Source organism: Cyprinus carpio, chromosome B15 (genome assembly GCF_018340385.1).
Source record: "Cyprinus carpio isolate SPL01 chromosome B15, ASM1834038v1, whole genome shotgun sequence".
Lineage (NCBI taxonomy): Eukaryota > Metazoa > Chordata > Actinopteri > Cypriniformes > Cyprinidae > Cyprinus > Cyprinus carpio.
In genome coordinates, this window is record NC_056611.1 from 3,026,383 (window position 1) to 3,041,872 (window position 15,490).

Genomic DNA, 15,490 nt, shown 5'->3' on the forward strand with positions numbered 1-15,490 from the left:
TTATCACTATAAAGCGGTTTTCAAATAATCTGTATTCCCATATGGAAAGTTAATATATTCACATATATGTGAAGCACTGTTAAATATATTGAAATATATTTTGAAAATATATATTTTAAAAATACATATGTTGCGTGTGTGTGTTTACATAGGCTATTTGTGAAATTATATTCATGCCACGTTGATTTTTAATCAATGTATTTTTGCAATGCAGCAATGCATTTTGTTTCTACACTGTTTATGATTTTTAAAGCTATTATATTATATTATATTATATTATATTATATTATATTATATTATATTATATTATATTATATTATATAGATCCTATATTCTCATTCAATTTATGCCTACTATCTATTTAATATGTTATAAAGTTTCAGGACAAGTTTCTAATTTTATGTACTATTTATGTAAACGCTGCATAACTTTCATGTGTTGGGTGCGCGCGTTGAACATTTGAGATGCATTTAAACTGGAGTGGAGGGAGTTACCATGGAAATGGGGTGGCAATTCAGCTGACAAGTAGCAAAACTCTCCGTCTCTCACTGTTGTTTTTACTGCTTTTAGTCTCTAAAATTACACAAATTATGCATACAACTTTTCCTGACACTTTCTTACATGTAATTGAGATGCTTTTGTTGAATATTTACTTTACAGAAATGGTTCAGTGTCATCGGAATAAGTCTGTTAGCATCACAACCGTGAGCTAACTACAGAGGCTAACTATAATAGGTAAGCTAACTATACATTTGAGTTCTTATTCATGAAAGTTTGAGATTTTAATCACATATTATGTGTAGATGTGTGTTTTTTTATAGCTTTGTAAATGTTTTGCTGGCAATTTGTTAATGGATGAATTGAAATAAGATAATTAATTTAACCTAAAAGTATGCACTGTACTGTTAATCCACTTACATGAACTAAAATGGGCTGAAACTATTCCAAACACGATTTTATCATTCATTGTAGACAAATATTAATAAAAAATTGTACTGTGGTTTTAGGAGTGTGAGAAAAAAAACCTCTAATGGGAGCTGCTGCTAGAGATATAGGAAACACAGGTGATCTGAGAAACCTCAAACCTTAAATAACTTAATGCTTTTTTCACAATATATTTCACCTATATTATCATGCATCTTTGAAACCTAAAAATGTAAGTTCTCTTTTCTTAAGATTTTTTGTATGTTCTGGACATTATACTTTCTCTTTTCTGTATGTCACCTCTGCTGTGGTTAATTTCTAAAACAACTGACATTTTATACTACGTATTACTACGTTGGCTCTGTGACAAATTGTTTATGTTCCTATATTCATCCATGCTGATGACCGTGCAGCAGAGTTGGAGCTGACCTCTTGTTGAAGAACTTCTCCAGGCACTATGAACCATCTGACTAGTAAGTAAAACCTCAAACATTCAAAAATGTATCAGATATGAAAAAAAAAAAATAAATCAAATAAATATCCAATATTTTTTGAGTCTTGTATGTCTTACAAGACCACCCTGTTTAACACTGCACTGAGGACACTACAACCAGAGAGGTACAACAAAATTCCAAATGAGACACAGATGATAATAAAAATGTGCTTTGAAATGAAAATTAATATTGGTAAGACAGAACCGAGTACTGTGACTGTGCCTCACTTCAAAGTGAAAACAGTCTGTAATGGTCATCTGCCATGCCAGATCAATGGTGAAGGTGAGAATTATAAGTAAGATTTTCTAAACATTAAATTTAGTAAAGTGTTTGTTCAAGTAGACTTTGTTGCTTGTGGAAACCTCACACAAGACTGAAAGGTGCTTAAAATTTTTAATCTTATTTGCACTCTTGAAAACGGTTTACCAAAGACTAAATTTCAGTCTGGCAAAATTTTCTGCACACTTCACCACCAAAATCAAAATGAGCATTGTGAATGTAAAAGCTTCACATTACATTTATAACAACCATTGTTAATATTTGAATTATATTTCAGGGCTGTTCATGAAGACAGAAAATCAAGAGATGTTGTGAAAACCTGGACAGAATTCAGCTCCAGATCTAACCTCAACTTCCCACTCACAAGGATTGCTGTCTACTAGCATATTATGTGTCTCTTCAGAGTTAGGTGCATGCAGATGTTACTTGATTTTAGATATAATGAAAACTAATATATATATATATATATATATATATATATATATATATATATATATATATATATATATATATATATATATGAAGAGTTCATTTGCAAAAAGCGATAACTCCATTTTAATTTTTTTTTATGAAATCACGTTTTTTTATTATTTTTTTATTACGCCTTCCAAGTAACATCAATCAAACTGGAGTTAGGTTGTTTTGATTAAGTAATTATAACACAAAAACAGGCAATTTACAAAATTTAGGTTTATTGAAAGTTTGTTTTTTATTACATATTAAAAGTTTGTTTTATAGCAAAAGCTGATAACTCTAACAGTTGTTTTTTGGCAAAAGCAGATAACTCCACATTTCATGTTTTAGAGAAAAAAACAAACAAACAAAAAAAACTTGTTTAATCTTTGTAATCTCCTCAGATGACAATGTAGATGCCTGACAAAGGTTGTTGTTGTTGTGATCATAGATTGTATGTATGTGATTACAAGCAATACACAGAGCTTTTCCCTCACCATTGTAACATGCTACTTTTGCAAGGTTCCGTAAAAATGTTTCAGCTTTTATTTTCCTTTTACGCCCTGAAGAAGATATCACAGGTTCATCAATTTCTTTGAAATTATCCATCTTCGATTTTTTTTTAGTCTGCTTTGACAAAACTCCTCTCAGCTAGCACGTCTTTTCAAAGTGAAAGTAGCCTTGTCACCTGACCTGAACACGGCGTGCTTTTTTTTTTAAAGCAGCATTTATCGTTTTTTGCAAATGAAAGCCTTATATATTTATATATATTATATATATATATATATATATATATATATATATATATATATATATATATTTTTTTTTTTTTTATTTTTTTTATTTTTTTTTTTCAAAGCATCTAAAAGCCATTTCACACTTGCCATACTCCAACAGGGTGAACGCACTGACCAATCAAAACAAAATTTGTGGCAGTGTGAAATGACCATAATGCTGTATGTTAGGTGTGAGATTCATTAAACTTGGTTTGCTATAATCTATTCAGATGTGCACCAGTGTGAATCATAATTTCCCCCACATTTGCTGTATATCCATAAAGTGATATCTTTGTCATAGTATTTTTTCAGTGGTCTACTAACTCGTTAAGACAGTCTCTTGCTCCCAGCTACTGGCATTACAATGTAACCTGCATTTTTTTTTTTTTTTTTTTTTTTTTTTTTTTGCATATGATTTCTAATTAATTATTGGAAGTGGGTTGTTTAAGGGCCTGTTTAGCTGATGTCTGTAATTTGTAAAGTAAAAATTCCCCTGCAAATGATCTACCATTTTTGGCCGAACACGAGGTCCTGTGATAATATTAGTCCCGTGTGAATCGACATCTCTGTGATTTGGCAGGTTGAATATAATTGTTCAAGGTTTTTGTTTCCTGTGCGCCTTTTTATCCATCTTTTGCAAAGAATGGAGCTGCGTTGGAGTGTTTAATAGTATTTTGGGTGTTGTCATATCGCTACACCATACAATTTGCAGAAAGAGAAAGCTGAAAAGCTTTTGAGGTTAATGTGTTAAATATAAATCAAGCATAAAGCGTGAGATATTATTTTAACCCAGTGAACTGTAAATGAAGCACAAGAAACTATAAATATATTATTATTATTATTATTATTTTTAATCCATCTGAACCATAGAACGGGACTCTCAAAGCCTTTGACATCCGGGTATCTGGGAGATAAGTCAGTAAATTCGAGTAAAATCAGAGGCTTGGCTTATCCCATTCGAATGCACCACACGAAATTCAGATGTGGGAGGGTAATTTCAAAATCACACAAGGTCCCCAGATAATACTAATCCCGTGCGAATAGGGCTTAAGCCTCATTGCTTGTAGTGAAAGACACACAGACGCAGGTTAACACCCGCAACTTTCATCCCTCTCCCTCTCTCTCTCTCTCGCTCTCTCTCTAATTCAAATAAATTATATAATTAATTCATTCAAATAAATGCGATCTTATGCTAGGTACACATAAGATTTTCAAAATGTGATAGACCACAAACATGAGGATAAAAAATCCTAGATTTAACCGTTTTGCTCCTATAGTTTGTGATGTGCCATGATGTGACAAAGACCGCACACCACACACGAACAGATTTTCAACTAGAGTCTCGACTGTGAACATAGGAAATCTCGCGAAACTTCAGAATAAGCATGGCGGACGATATGCAGGAAGAAATTGCAATGATAGTGTTTGGAATGATTTTCACAGAAAATTCACGGGGAAAAAAAGAAAAGGGTTGAAAAATGTGCTGTCCACATCAATTTTACTTTGTGCTGCGCCATGACTGCTTCCGTCTTCCATCATCTCGCTTTCTGATTCTGGTTATATTATTTACGATTCGCGATCGGGGTGGCTCCTATGTTCTTCCGATCAGGTTCGGACACTCTTAACACACCTCACACCAAGGTGTAAGGGAAACAGGTCAATTTAGCTCAAAGGGAATCATTTAAGATTTTAAAGGGAATTTGAACAGAATCACTGTTTCATGGCTGATCACTGAAACGGCCAGCGATTCACTGAACGAGCCGTTTAACATCAAATCTGCGCTGGATATTAATATCCAAAGTGTAGTGAAAACACTATTAATTAGCACAGTAACAAGATCGTCAGTTTAAGACATTAACTTGTAAGCACAAAACACAAGATACTTCTCTTTTCAATATGAATGAGCCTTTATTAGATAAATCTAAGACATATAAACTAATCTAACACATAAGCACACGCACTCACACATTCACACAAGTTGCAGGAGGATAGAGAGTTAGGAAAGAATGAGTTTAAGGGAATGAAAATGTGAAATCCCAAGTTTACAGCAATACGTGAAATTGCATAGACATGAACAACCATCATTCACTTAATTAACCCTCGCATTTAGTTTCTTAATGAGGTTAAAATTATATTAGATAAACCAGTACAGATCAGAGTCTGGAGGTAAAGTTACTTGCATTGCCTGTGTAACAGGGTTTCCTTTGTTGTCGCTGAAAAGGGGGTTTCCCGAGGTTGCTGATTGGCTGGAAGTTCAGTAGTCGTTGAAGTGACGTCTTGGGAAGCCCATGGTTGGGCGTTGGTTGACGATGTGGAGTTGTGGGCTGGTTGAAGTTTCAGACGGGCACGCGAGGTCAGACTCGGGGGCACGGCGTTACAAAACTTAACTGAGACAACGAAACTCTCAACGGAAAAGAAAAGAAACTAAAGTAAAAGAACAGAAGTAAAGTTTGACGAGACTAGGTGGTGTTTCTTCTCATCGTGGCTAAGCAGCAGGCGTGCAGGCCGAAGCACGCTGGAACGGCGCTCGAAGAATGCTAAAAGTGATGACAAAGCATGACTAAAAGCAAAAGCTAAAGGCAAAAGCAAAAAGCAAAATTTGATGGTGTCCTGAGTATTTAAACTGGCCTTTTGGCCACACCTCAAATGTTGTCTTGACCAATTAGATATTGTCTTTGCTCAGGATGTTGCGATGTTTGTCCTACCCATTCTTAAATCATATGTTATCTTATCAATCACGTGGTCCGAATTTTCCCGCTCTTGCAGGGTATAATTTTGGACATGATTCCTATGATAAGAATATGATACATTTGACAAATAACTGATGGTCAGAAACATTTCAAGCAAGAAGATTCGAACACACACATACTAAACATAAATATGAATACTTAAACTATTCAATAGCTATTAAAAAGACATACACAATAAGTGATTAGAAACATTATAGTCAAATGTGTGGGTTACATGGATATCAGTCCATTGCTTAACTCCATATCATACATTGAGAAGTCTTTTTTTTAGTTCATTTTGGTGCATATATGCATTGGAAGGCATTCTCTGTGCCATTCTGTGGAGTAAGGATATGTCCTGTGAAGACCAGAGAGGTTAACAGGTCTCCTTAGGAATTTCAGTCTGGTTTCCTTCTAGGTGGGGGAAGTCAATCCAAAGAGCTTGTGATCATGATTACTATCATGGGTTTACATGTGATGGTCACGCTGTGCATCTCTTTGACCATCAATCTGGATTACTTGCCCCAAATTTGACAACTCTCTTCTCCGAATTGAAATTGTCAATAATTGTTCTAATGGTGTTAATGTTGAAAGCTGTTCTGTGAAAGAGTTGGTTGGTTATCTTGCTTCAGACTGTGGTGCTAGGAGTTGATTTACAACATCCTGTTGCCTTTCTGAGGAATTCGGCTCCTCTTGTTTCAACCATGCTCCCGATCGAATCTTTAATTTGTCTGGTTCAGGACTGATACGCTACAAAGGGAAAATCTGATAAGATAATCTGCAGAACCATCAAGATAATCGGGACATAGCTAGGATTGTCGGAAGGGGGGAAATCGGCCCAAAATCAGGCCGATTATCTTTTGGTGTGTACCCAGCATTACCGCACTGCATTTATGTGTCTGATTTAAAACAGGCCGAATGCTAACGAGGCTTAACTGACGAAAATGACCATAATTTGCATGGTGAAAGAATTATTATCTTGTTGTATACAACCATTCAAAAACTCTGCAGAATTTATGTGACCGCTGCAATGATGTTCATAAACTTTCATAACTGGTAAGTTTTTTTTTTCTATTGCCTTGTGAACTGACCGAGCACCTAGAAAGGACCTCTACAGCCCTGATAGACAGCGGAGACCAGGACACCTAGAGCCCCAGAGACAGATCCCCTGTAAAGACCTTGTCTCAGACAACCACCGGGACAAGACCATAGGAATCAGATGATTCTTCTGCACAATCTGACTTTGCTGCAGCCTGGAATTGAACTGCTGGTTTCGTCTGATCAGAGGAGAACTGCCCCCCTGACTGAGCCTGGTTTCTCCAAAGGTTTTTTCTCCATTCGTTCACCGATGGAGTTTTGGTTCCTTGCCGCTGTCGCCTCTGGCTTGCTTAGTTGGGGACACTTCATTTACAGTGATATCGTTGACTTGATTGCAAATTATTGCACAGATACTATTTAAACTGAACTGAGCTGCATGATGACATCACTGAATTCAATGATGAACTGCCTTTAACTGTCATTTTGCATTATTGACACACTGTTTTCCTAATTAATGTTGTTCAGTTGCTTTGACGCAATCTTTTTTGTTTAAAGCACTATATAAATAAAGGTGACTTGACTTGACTTGACTTGCATATTTGTGCATAATGTTTTGACCCTGGATGCTTACAGAAGGGTAATCCTTCATTTATGTGCCAGAAACATCATAAGCATTCATAATTTTGTTGGTTCATGCTGAACTGTTGTTGATAAATGTACTCTTTATATTAATTAGTCAATTTATATTGTCACTGTTTTTAAGTTACATTGTCTGGAGAGTTTTCCAGTTTTTCAGGCTCCAAATTTAGTTTGTATTATATTTATTATTAAGGGGCAAATTATAATTTCGATAATGAAAACATTTACATGTGTGGAGATTTAATTTATTTACTGTACATAAAGTTTGAGTAAACGGGAATATATTCTATGAAACATGTTTAAGTTTATTTAATTGAATATTTTAATGTTTTAAGATATATTTGGTTTTATATAAATCTAATATATTTACATTTACAGAAATATGTTAAGACATATTAGAAATTAATAGATGGACATATATTGCAAATTAATATATTTACATAGTCTGATATTTAAATATATTTAAATATAAAGGACATAAATATATGTAAATATTTTCAATAAAAATATATTTACATATATTTAATATATCTGAAAAAAATATTAAAAAGTAGCCAAAATCAAATATTGAAATATATTTTTTAATATATATTTCAAAATATATTGTATATAATATATTTTCTTCTATTTGAATTTAAGATATTTAAATATATCAAAATCTATTTATTAAAAATATATTTAAATCTATGTGACTTCTGTATGGGTTGTATAAAGCATTATATAAATATTATTAGCGGCATCCAATCGCCACATAGAGGCTAGGAAGTGGGCTTGTGACTTGTTCACACTCGGTCATTCTCATCAAAGGAAAACTGATGATCTTAACATGCTTTTGAATTTTATTAAAGCATATAAAACATGATCAGACCAATGCAATACGGTCAACAGAAAGTTGGCTCCCACTCCTCGCCCCTTCCAACCTCCCAAACAATCCAACAAAGGAAATAATAAAGAATCGGAAGTGATCACCTGTGCGCATGTGACCGTGAATAACCAATAAGATATAACAAACAATTAATGCTCTTACATTCCGGCCCCATGATTATTACAAAAAAGAGAGATAATAATCATCATCAATTAACAACAACAAATACGTTAATAAATTGTATAACATACAAAATAATTTACAAGTATACAAATATATGTATGTGTGTATATGCATCTGTCCATGTAAAAAAAATGTCTGTATATCTTTTAGTCCAAATCTTAAGTCATGTCAGTCAAAAAGGGTCCAAGGAAGGTCTGTCTACAAGTCAGTCATCATATACATGTCATTACATCCGTACGTCATTGAGCGCTCAAAAAAAAAGAAAAGAAAAAAAAATATATAAATCCTCTTCAGTTTCGAGAAGCAGTATATTTATACACTGGTGTTCTTGTGGCTCAGTGGTAGAGCATTGCGTAAGCAGCGCAAAAGGTTGTGGGTTCACTGTGTCCAACTTCATCATGAATATGCCGTAAGAGTAGCTCAGAAATATGCAGATCCTTTGACAGTATCATTGGATGCTTTGATTCTTCAGGCATGACTGCATTTTCCAGACATCCATACATTCTTATCAACGATTCGTCAATGATAGCTTTTCACACCATAGCCTTCTTCACTGGCATCAGAGAAATGATGTAACTGTGCCTACGTGACTTCTCCAAACTCTACAGGTTTCAAACATCTTTTTGTCTCAAATTTCTCCAAGCCATGAAGATCTCAATCTCTGTACATATTTGATGGGCATGACACTATCCCATCCAATCCTTTCCCTGCAAAGATCTTGAAGAATCTTCTTTGCGGAAAGAACTACTGGAGACAAAATTCAGAGAGGATCATATATGGCACTAATCATGGAAAGTATCCCTCTTCTAGTAAAAGGTCTGTCCTTGATTACTACTTTAAATTTGAAGGTGTTAGATTCAGCACAGCACTGTACACCTAGTACTCTTTCCATCGGAAGCTCATCATGGTTCAAGTCAAGATCCTTTACTTCTTTCACCCGGTCCTCTTCTAGTATGGCATTCAACACTCCACGACTATTGGTCATCCATTTGGTCAGATGAAACCCACCTTTAGCACACATTGCATGGAGTTCCTTATATAGTTGGATCGCATCAGATTCTGTGGGCACAGAAGTAAGACAATCATCTACATAGAAATGATTTTCAGTGAAATCAGTCTTAAACTGTTGTTTCCAAAGCTCCTCCAATTTAGAGACAGAGATCCTGTTTACAGTCACCTGAGCCTGGTCATTACAGAAAGTTCCATACTTTTCCATTCCTTTAAGAGGTCCATTCACCGTCCATCCAAGTATGGTTTTAACCACATATGGTCCATTCCTTTGACCACGAACAACCTGCCACGGCTCCAGTGCCTCTGGTATATTTGCTCCAGTCAAGAGTTCAACTCCAGCTTCAACTGAGGGCAAAGATATATGATTTAAGTAAGGCCATTGAACAAGATCACTCTACTTGGGATTATTAGCCTTAGATACTGGCATGCTTTTCTGGGTATACACTTCAGGCAAAAGACAATAGTGCATTTGATCCAATCCAGCAACTTCTAAATCTTTGACGACATAACTGGAAACAAGTTTGTCTTGATTCATGGTTTTAAGTAGTATATTTGCCGGAAAACATGAAGAATACTAGGGTCTTTAAAGCCACACACTCTTCATATAATTTGCTTACAATCTCTACTAATATGGCCTGTGCATAAACAGCCAAAACAGATTCCTTTTTTCTTCAGAAAATCTATCTTTTCTTTATGGGGTTTTTTGGTACGCACAGTACAGAAATTCAAGAAATTTCTGTACAGATACACCTTTATTAGCTTTCCTAATGTCTTCCATTCCTGTTACAGTGACAGTAGCGGTGAAACTACTTTCCTCAGGTTTTGAACGAATCAAGCTTCGACCTCCCAGAGGAGCCTCAACAATATTTCCAAACACAGGATGAGTAGCAATTTTTACTTGCTTTTCTACAAAATCAACAATGTCTTTAAATATTGCTAGTTCATTACGGTTTTCCTGCAAATCACACACTACTGTTCTCCATTTGTCTCTGAGCTTAAAAGGCAATTTAGAAAGAATAATTTGCATGTTAGTTACCAAGTTTAACTCTTTCATATAACGAACATCCTCCATGGCATTACAGCAAGCTCTAAGGAAAAGATGATAATCTTGCAAAGCCTTTGAGTCCTCAAGTCTTATGTACTTCCAAGAGAGCACTTTGTCCATGAATGCTGAAGATATTTTGACTTCATTTCCAAAGTGTTCCTTAAGTAAGGCCTTGGCTTTCAAGTAACTTAGAAGTATACTTGAAATATATTATACTGCTTAGAAGCCATATGTTGACAACTTCTGACGAGTTCTCTTGGTTGACCTCAGGTATACTGCTCAAGAAAATAGAAACAATCACCATAATTATTTGCCCTTTTTTCCACAACCTCCTCAAATGATCGCATTGATATTGCAAATGATCTCCATCAAAGGATAAAATATCTCTGTGAGGAAGTAATGAAATATTGCGTTGTTGTACCAACATAGTAGTGATTTCATTTTGTTTTTCCATAAGACGCAATATATTTCCTTGTTCTCCATCAGTTTGCTGTCTTGAAACAGGTGCATCGCTACTATGGTTACAGGGTAGCTGTGCATTGATTGATCCAGTTGACTGTAATGGTGTTATGGACCTCGGTTATAGCACAGGGTGAAGCTGAGAATAACTTTCCTTATTTCTTGCACCTCTTGTCGAATTGTTAACAGGCAAAGACTGTAACTCAACATGTGTGTCAACTTGAACTGATGCAACTTCTATCGAATTGGAGGAGATCATTCCAACATTTTCCTTTCTTGATCTTCTTACTTCCAAATGTGTACTTTGTTCTGATGCAGCAGACATGTACACATTAACTTTAGCCATAGACACAGCTATTTTAGTTTGAAGATCATTTTTTTCCTTCTTTTTTCTTAAGCACTCCTCTTCCTAAGCTTCTACCCACGGTGCCATCATTTTGGTTTCACAAGTGACAACGGTGTACAGATCTAATGCCATGGCGATTTGAGCAAAACATGCTAACTGTTCTGCCTTTGGCTGCACAGACGAGCACAGAACACTAGAGTCCCAGCCTCAGAAGAGACAACAGAGCAGTGGATTTATTGATTTATTTACTGTATATTACTGCGGCCACACTGCAGACATAACTGACTGTTTGTGTTATCAACGTAAACTTGTGTGTGAATGAGAACTTAGTTTAGTACCCACGTGCTGTGACAGCTGCTTTCTGCCGTGTGCTTCAGAAAACCCTATATCAGAAGCGTAATGACGCAGCTCTGTTCTGGAAAAGCGGGTGGGGAGCAGCAGCTCATTTGCATTTAAAGAGACAGGCATTAAAAAACAGCAAGTTTCTGCTTCCACTCAAAATAGGCATTCTCAAAATGATATAATAAATGATCTGTTGGGTTTTTTGAGCTGAAACTTTACAGACACATTCCGGGGACACCAGAGACTTATATTACATAATGTAAAAAGGGGTATAATATGTCACCTTTAACTTTTGCCTCCCAAAACTTCAAGCATCAAACAGTCCAGAGGGCAAAACCACTGTGTCAAGGAGGAAAGATCTCTTATCAATTTCCGGTGGTGCTGCACTGCTGGCGACACGGACACTTGTTGCTGCTGACACTTTGTCTTTTTCCTATATTTTCTTATATTGTGTAGCACGTTTTTTTTTTTTTCTTTGCGATTTTATGTTATTTATATTGGTACATTGGTCTGACTGACCAACTTTTTGCTTTTTGTCCTTTCCTTGTTGGACGAGCCTAAAGTTGGGGAAAAGCCGGGATGTCGATCATACAGCTCTTCATTGGGTTGTTAATTACGACACACCTGATGTCGATATACTACGCGCACCATGCTACGGCACAAAGGAGTAGCGATCCAATATTAACTTATACAAGAGATGATTTACTTTTGTTTCGCTCCTCGGATTATGACATTCCAGCGGATCTCCCAGAAAGTTTAAGAGCTCGGACGACAGCGAGTGGGTACCGGCGCAAAAGAGGGCACAGAGGTGGCGTCAGACGGCGTCTCCGATGACGAGGAAGCAGACCTCCGTTACCTGCTATAATCCTGAGCAATGTCAGATCACTACAACAAAAGATGGACGAACTACGTGTTAAAGCTAGAGCCTGTTTCGAGTATCGTGACACGGGTCTCCTGGCGCTTACTGAAACCTGGCTCCGTCCGGAGATGCCCAGCTCGCTGGTAGAGGTACAGGGATTTTCTCTTATTCGGGCTGATAGATCTGCCACCTCAGGGAAGAGCAGAGGCGGTGGCATCTGTGTGTTTGTAAATGACCGATGGTGCAACCAAACAACAGTTAAATCCACAGTATGCACTTCGGATATTGAACTTTTATGTCTGAGTCTAAGGCCTTTTTATCTCCCAAGAGAATTCGGGAATATTTTAACTTGTGTTGTCTACATTCCTCCATCGGGCAAGGCAGCAAAAGCTGCGGGCGTTATAAGAGACTGTATCCAAACACAACTCCAACATACAGTAGGTGGCCATCCAAAACGTTGGTTCTACCGCCGCTCGTACCGCCGCCGCGGCATCTGCAAAGTGCATTTGCAGCTTTTGACCGCTGAGTGGCGCTTTAATCACAAGTTTACAAACAAGCGCATCAAAGCACATTTTCGCAAATAGACGTCAGCTTTGCCTCGCTGATAGGGTGACCAGACGTCCCGAAAAATTCGGGACAGTCCCGAAATCTAAACTGTTGTCCCGAATCCCGAATCTGGCCCTAATTGTCCCGAAAATTATACTAAAGCAAAATCTTGAGTAGTTATTGTTTGATAAACATTAAAAACTGTCTGCAGAGGTTGAGTCGTCCTGCAACCAGCCCCTGCCGGCTGCTCATTGGCTGCAGCATCTTTTTTCTAAGTTCTAAAAAAATACCGTAGGCGGCTAGGGGCGAATTTAGATATGCATTGATAATCTAATTTTCATTCATTCCGTTGGCATGGCTGGTGTACCGGAACCCCAACACGCTGCTAAAAGCAAAAACGCCTCTGGCTTGATGAAGAGAGCGCAAGTTGCTGCAGCCGCGAGGAGGACAGTGATGCACACATAAGTGGGGGATGATTGTTCGCGGCACTGTTTACAAAAAAATACTTCAATACACAAATATTTCGCTATTTTCGTTTAAGCTTATTAGCGTTAGGCTATACAGAAAGGTCTGATTTGCGCACTGTCATTGTAAAAATAAAAATAAATAAATAAAAAATGACATTTGAGTTCATGATTTTAATGTTTTTTTTTTTTGTGGCAGACTAAAGACTAATGACAGACTGTTGATCTTTGAATAAAAATATGTTTGGTTCAGGTTTGAGATTCATTTTCTTTTGTTATAGGCTACGCAGTCTAATATCATAGAAGCCCCCCATCCCGTCACATACCCCCCCCCAATATTTATATTTTCTCTACACCATATTTTAGATTTGACACATTTAAATAGTGTGCAGTATTATTTATATAATATGAATTATGTGTTATATTATTCAAAAGAAATTGTGGTTTACTTTGCATCGGACCATTAAAAGTGGAATTGTGAGCTAGGCTTGCGTGTTTTATAAATTATTTTCTTTATTTTAGTAAAACGTGAGGCACTGTATAATTTCGCTCCCATTATTTAGGCCTAATTAAAACAAGAAACGAATAAATTAAACCTGCACGATTTAACTAAATCATTGAAACTCTAAAGAATGGACGGATTAATAAAACGTCCTCACGATTAAACTCAAGTTCTCCCATTATAATCAACGAAATGCACACGATGTAAAAAAGAGCTTCATTAATTGACAAATTTAAGTCTTCTTTATTTGATTTTACTTGATGCAGGTTTATAATATTCCGTAAAATATCAGTGCAAGATTTGCTCGGCGCGCGTGATGCTAAGTGATCGCAGCATTTATACTTATTTGTCTACATATTTTATCTTCATTATAAATCTTGTTTGGTTTTATTTTGGATAATTGCATGTAAAAAAAATATATTTGCTTTGTAATGAATATGTAAAATGTGAATTATTCATATTCAAGTGTTTGTACGAAAATTATTAATACGCATGCATGACAGGGAGGCGCCCTCTCGATCACTTGAATTTTTTCCTGATAATGAATTTACTTAAAATTGTGGTGTCTCACATACATGAAAAATATATCTACAGAAAGCTTGAAATGTCTTTTAAACGAATCAATTCAGAATGAAAGCATTATGTAATCTGTGAAGGTTGCATTTCTCTCTAAAGGCGCGCCCACGTGGAGAGAGCCAGCACTGTGAATTTCATCTTGCAGCCGACAAGAAAACATTTGTTTATTAATAAATAATTAAATGTCTCATTTTTTGCAATTATTGGGCTACTTCTGCCTGTGCTTTGGGGCAAACTTAATGCATGTGCTTGAGCGTGGAATATATAAGGCTCATTATGGATTATAGATGTAAATTTATTATAAACCTGCGATTAGTTGAATAATGCAACGAATAATGACAAATGAACAACTAGTAAATAGAAAAATCTTACGTGGGAGGCAGATCTATTAAACACCCTCTAGTCTGCATAAATTCTTCTTTCAGAACGGTCTGTAACAGAGAGATGTCTTAACACTGATTTTTCCTCTGAAACACAAAAACGAAAATTTAAATGTCTTGACTCTGTTTGGGATTTAAAAAAACTTCAATATATTGTTCATGAATAGGCTACATTCTGTGAAAATTCATATTTCACACTCTAAAAAATATTGTATGGACGCAACAAAATAAAACGGCCGACGCTCCACTCAGGGCTCATATTCCTGATTGGGCTCAACCCTCCCCCGCGCGTTTGAGACATGAGTATTTTTCACTCGCTCCAGCACCGCTCCATCACTGGTACAATTCATGGCAACAGCCCGTAATATAACTGCATATTTAGCAATAATTCACATGATAAATATATTTAGCTATAGCTTGATACACACTCTCTCCGATCAGAAGGTTATAATGACGGCAATAGTCGAGCGGGATGTTACAGGCTAGTTCTCAAGGAGTTTGTCTTCCTTTTACTGATTATTTTTGGGTTAAAGCATGATTTAAACAGATACAGCACATTCACACGTAATCGCTGTCGCAA

The 15,490-nt window shown here is 36.2% G+C and overlaps 1 long non-coding RNA gene across 1 annotated transcript; it reads left to right on the forward strand.

Moving 5' to 3' along the window:
• Positions 1 to 571: 571 nt before the first annotated feature.
• Positions 572 to 1,397, forward strand: LOC122139762. The gene is made up of 3 exons (XR_006156519.1): positions 572 to 735; positions 1,008 to 1,064; positions 1,338 to 1,397. It is a non-coding gene; the product is annotated as an uncharacterized LOC122139762 (long non-coding RNA).
• Positions 1,398 to 15,490: the final 14,093 nt, after the last annotated feature.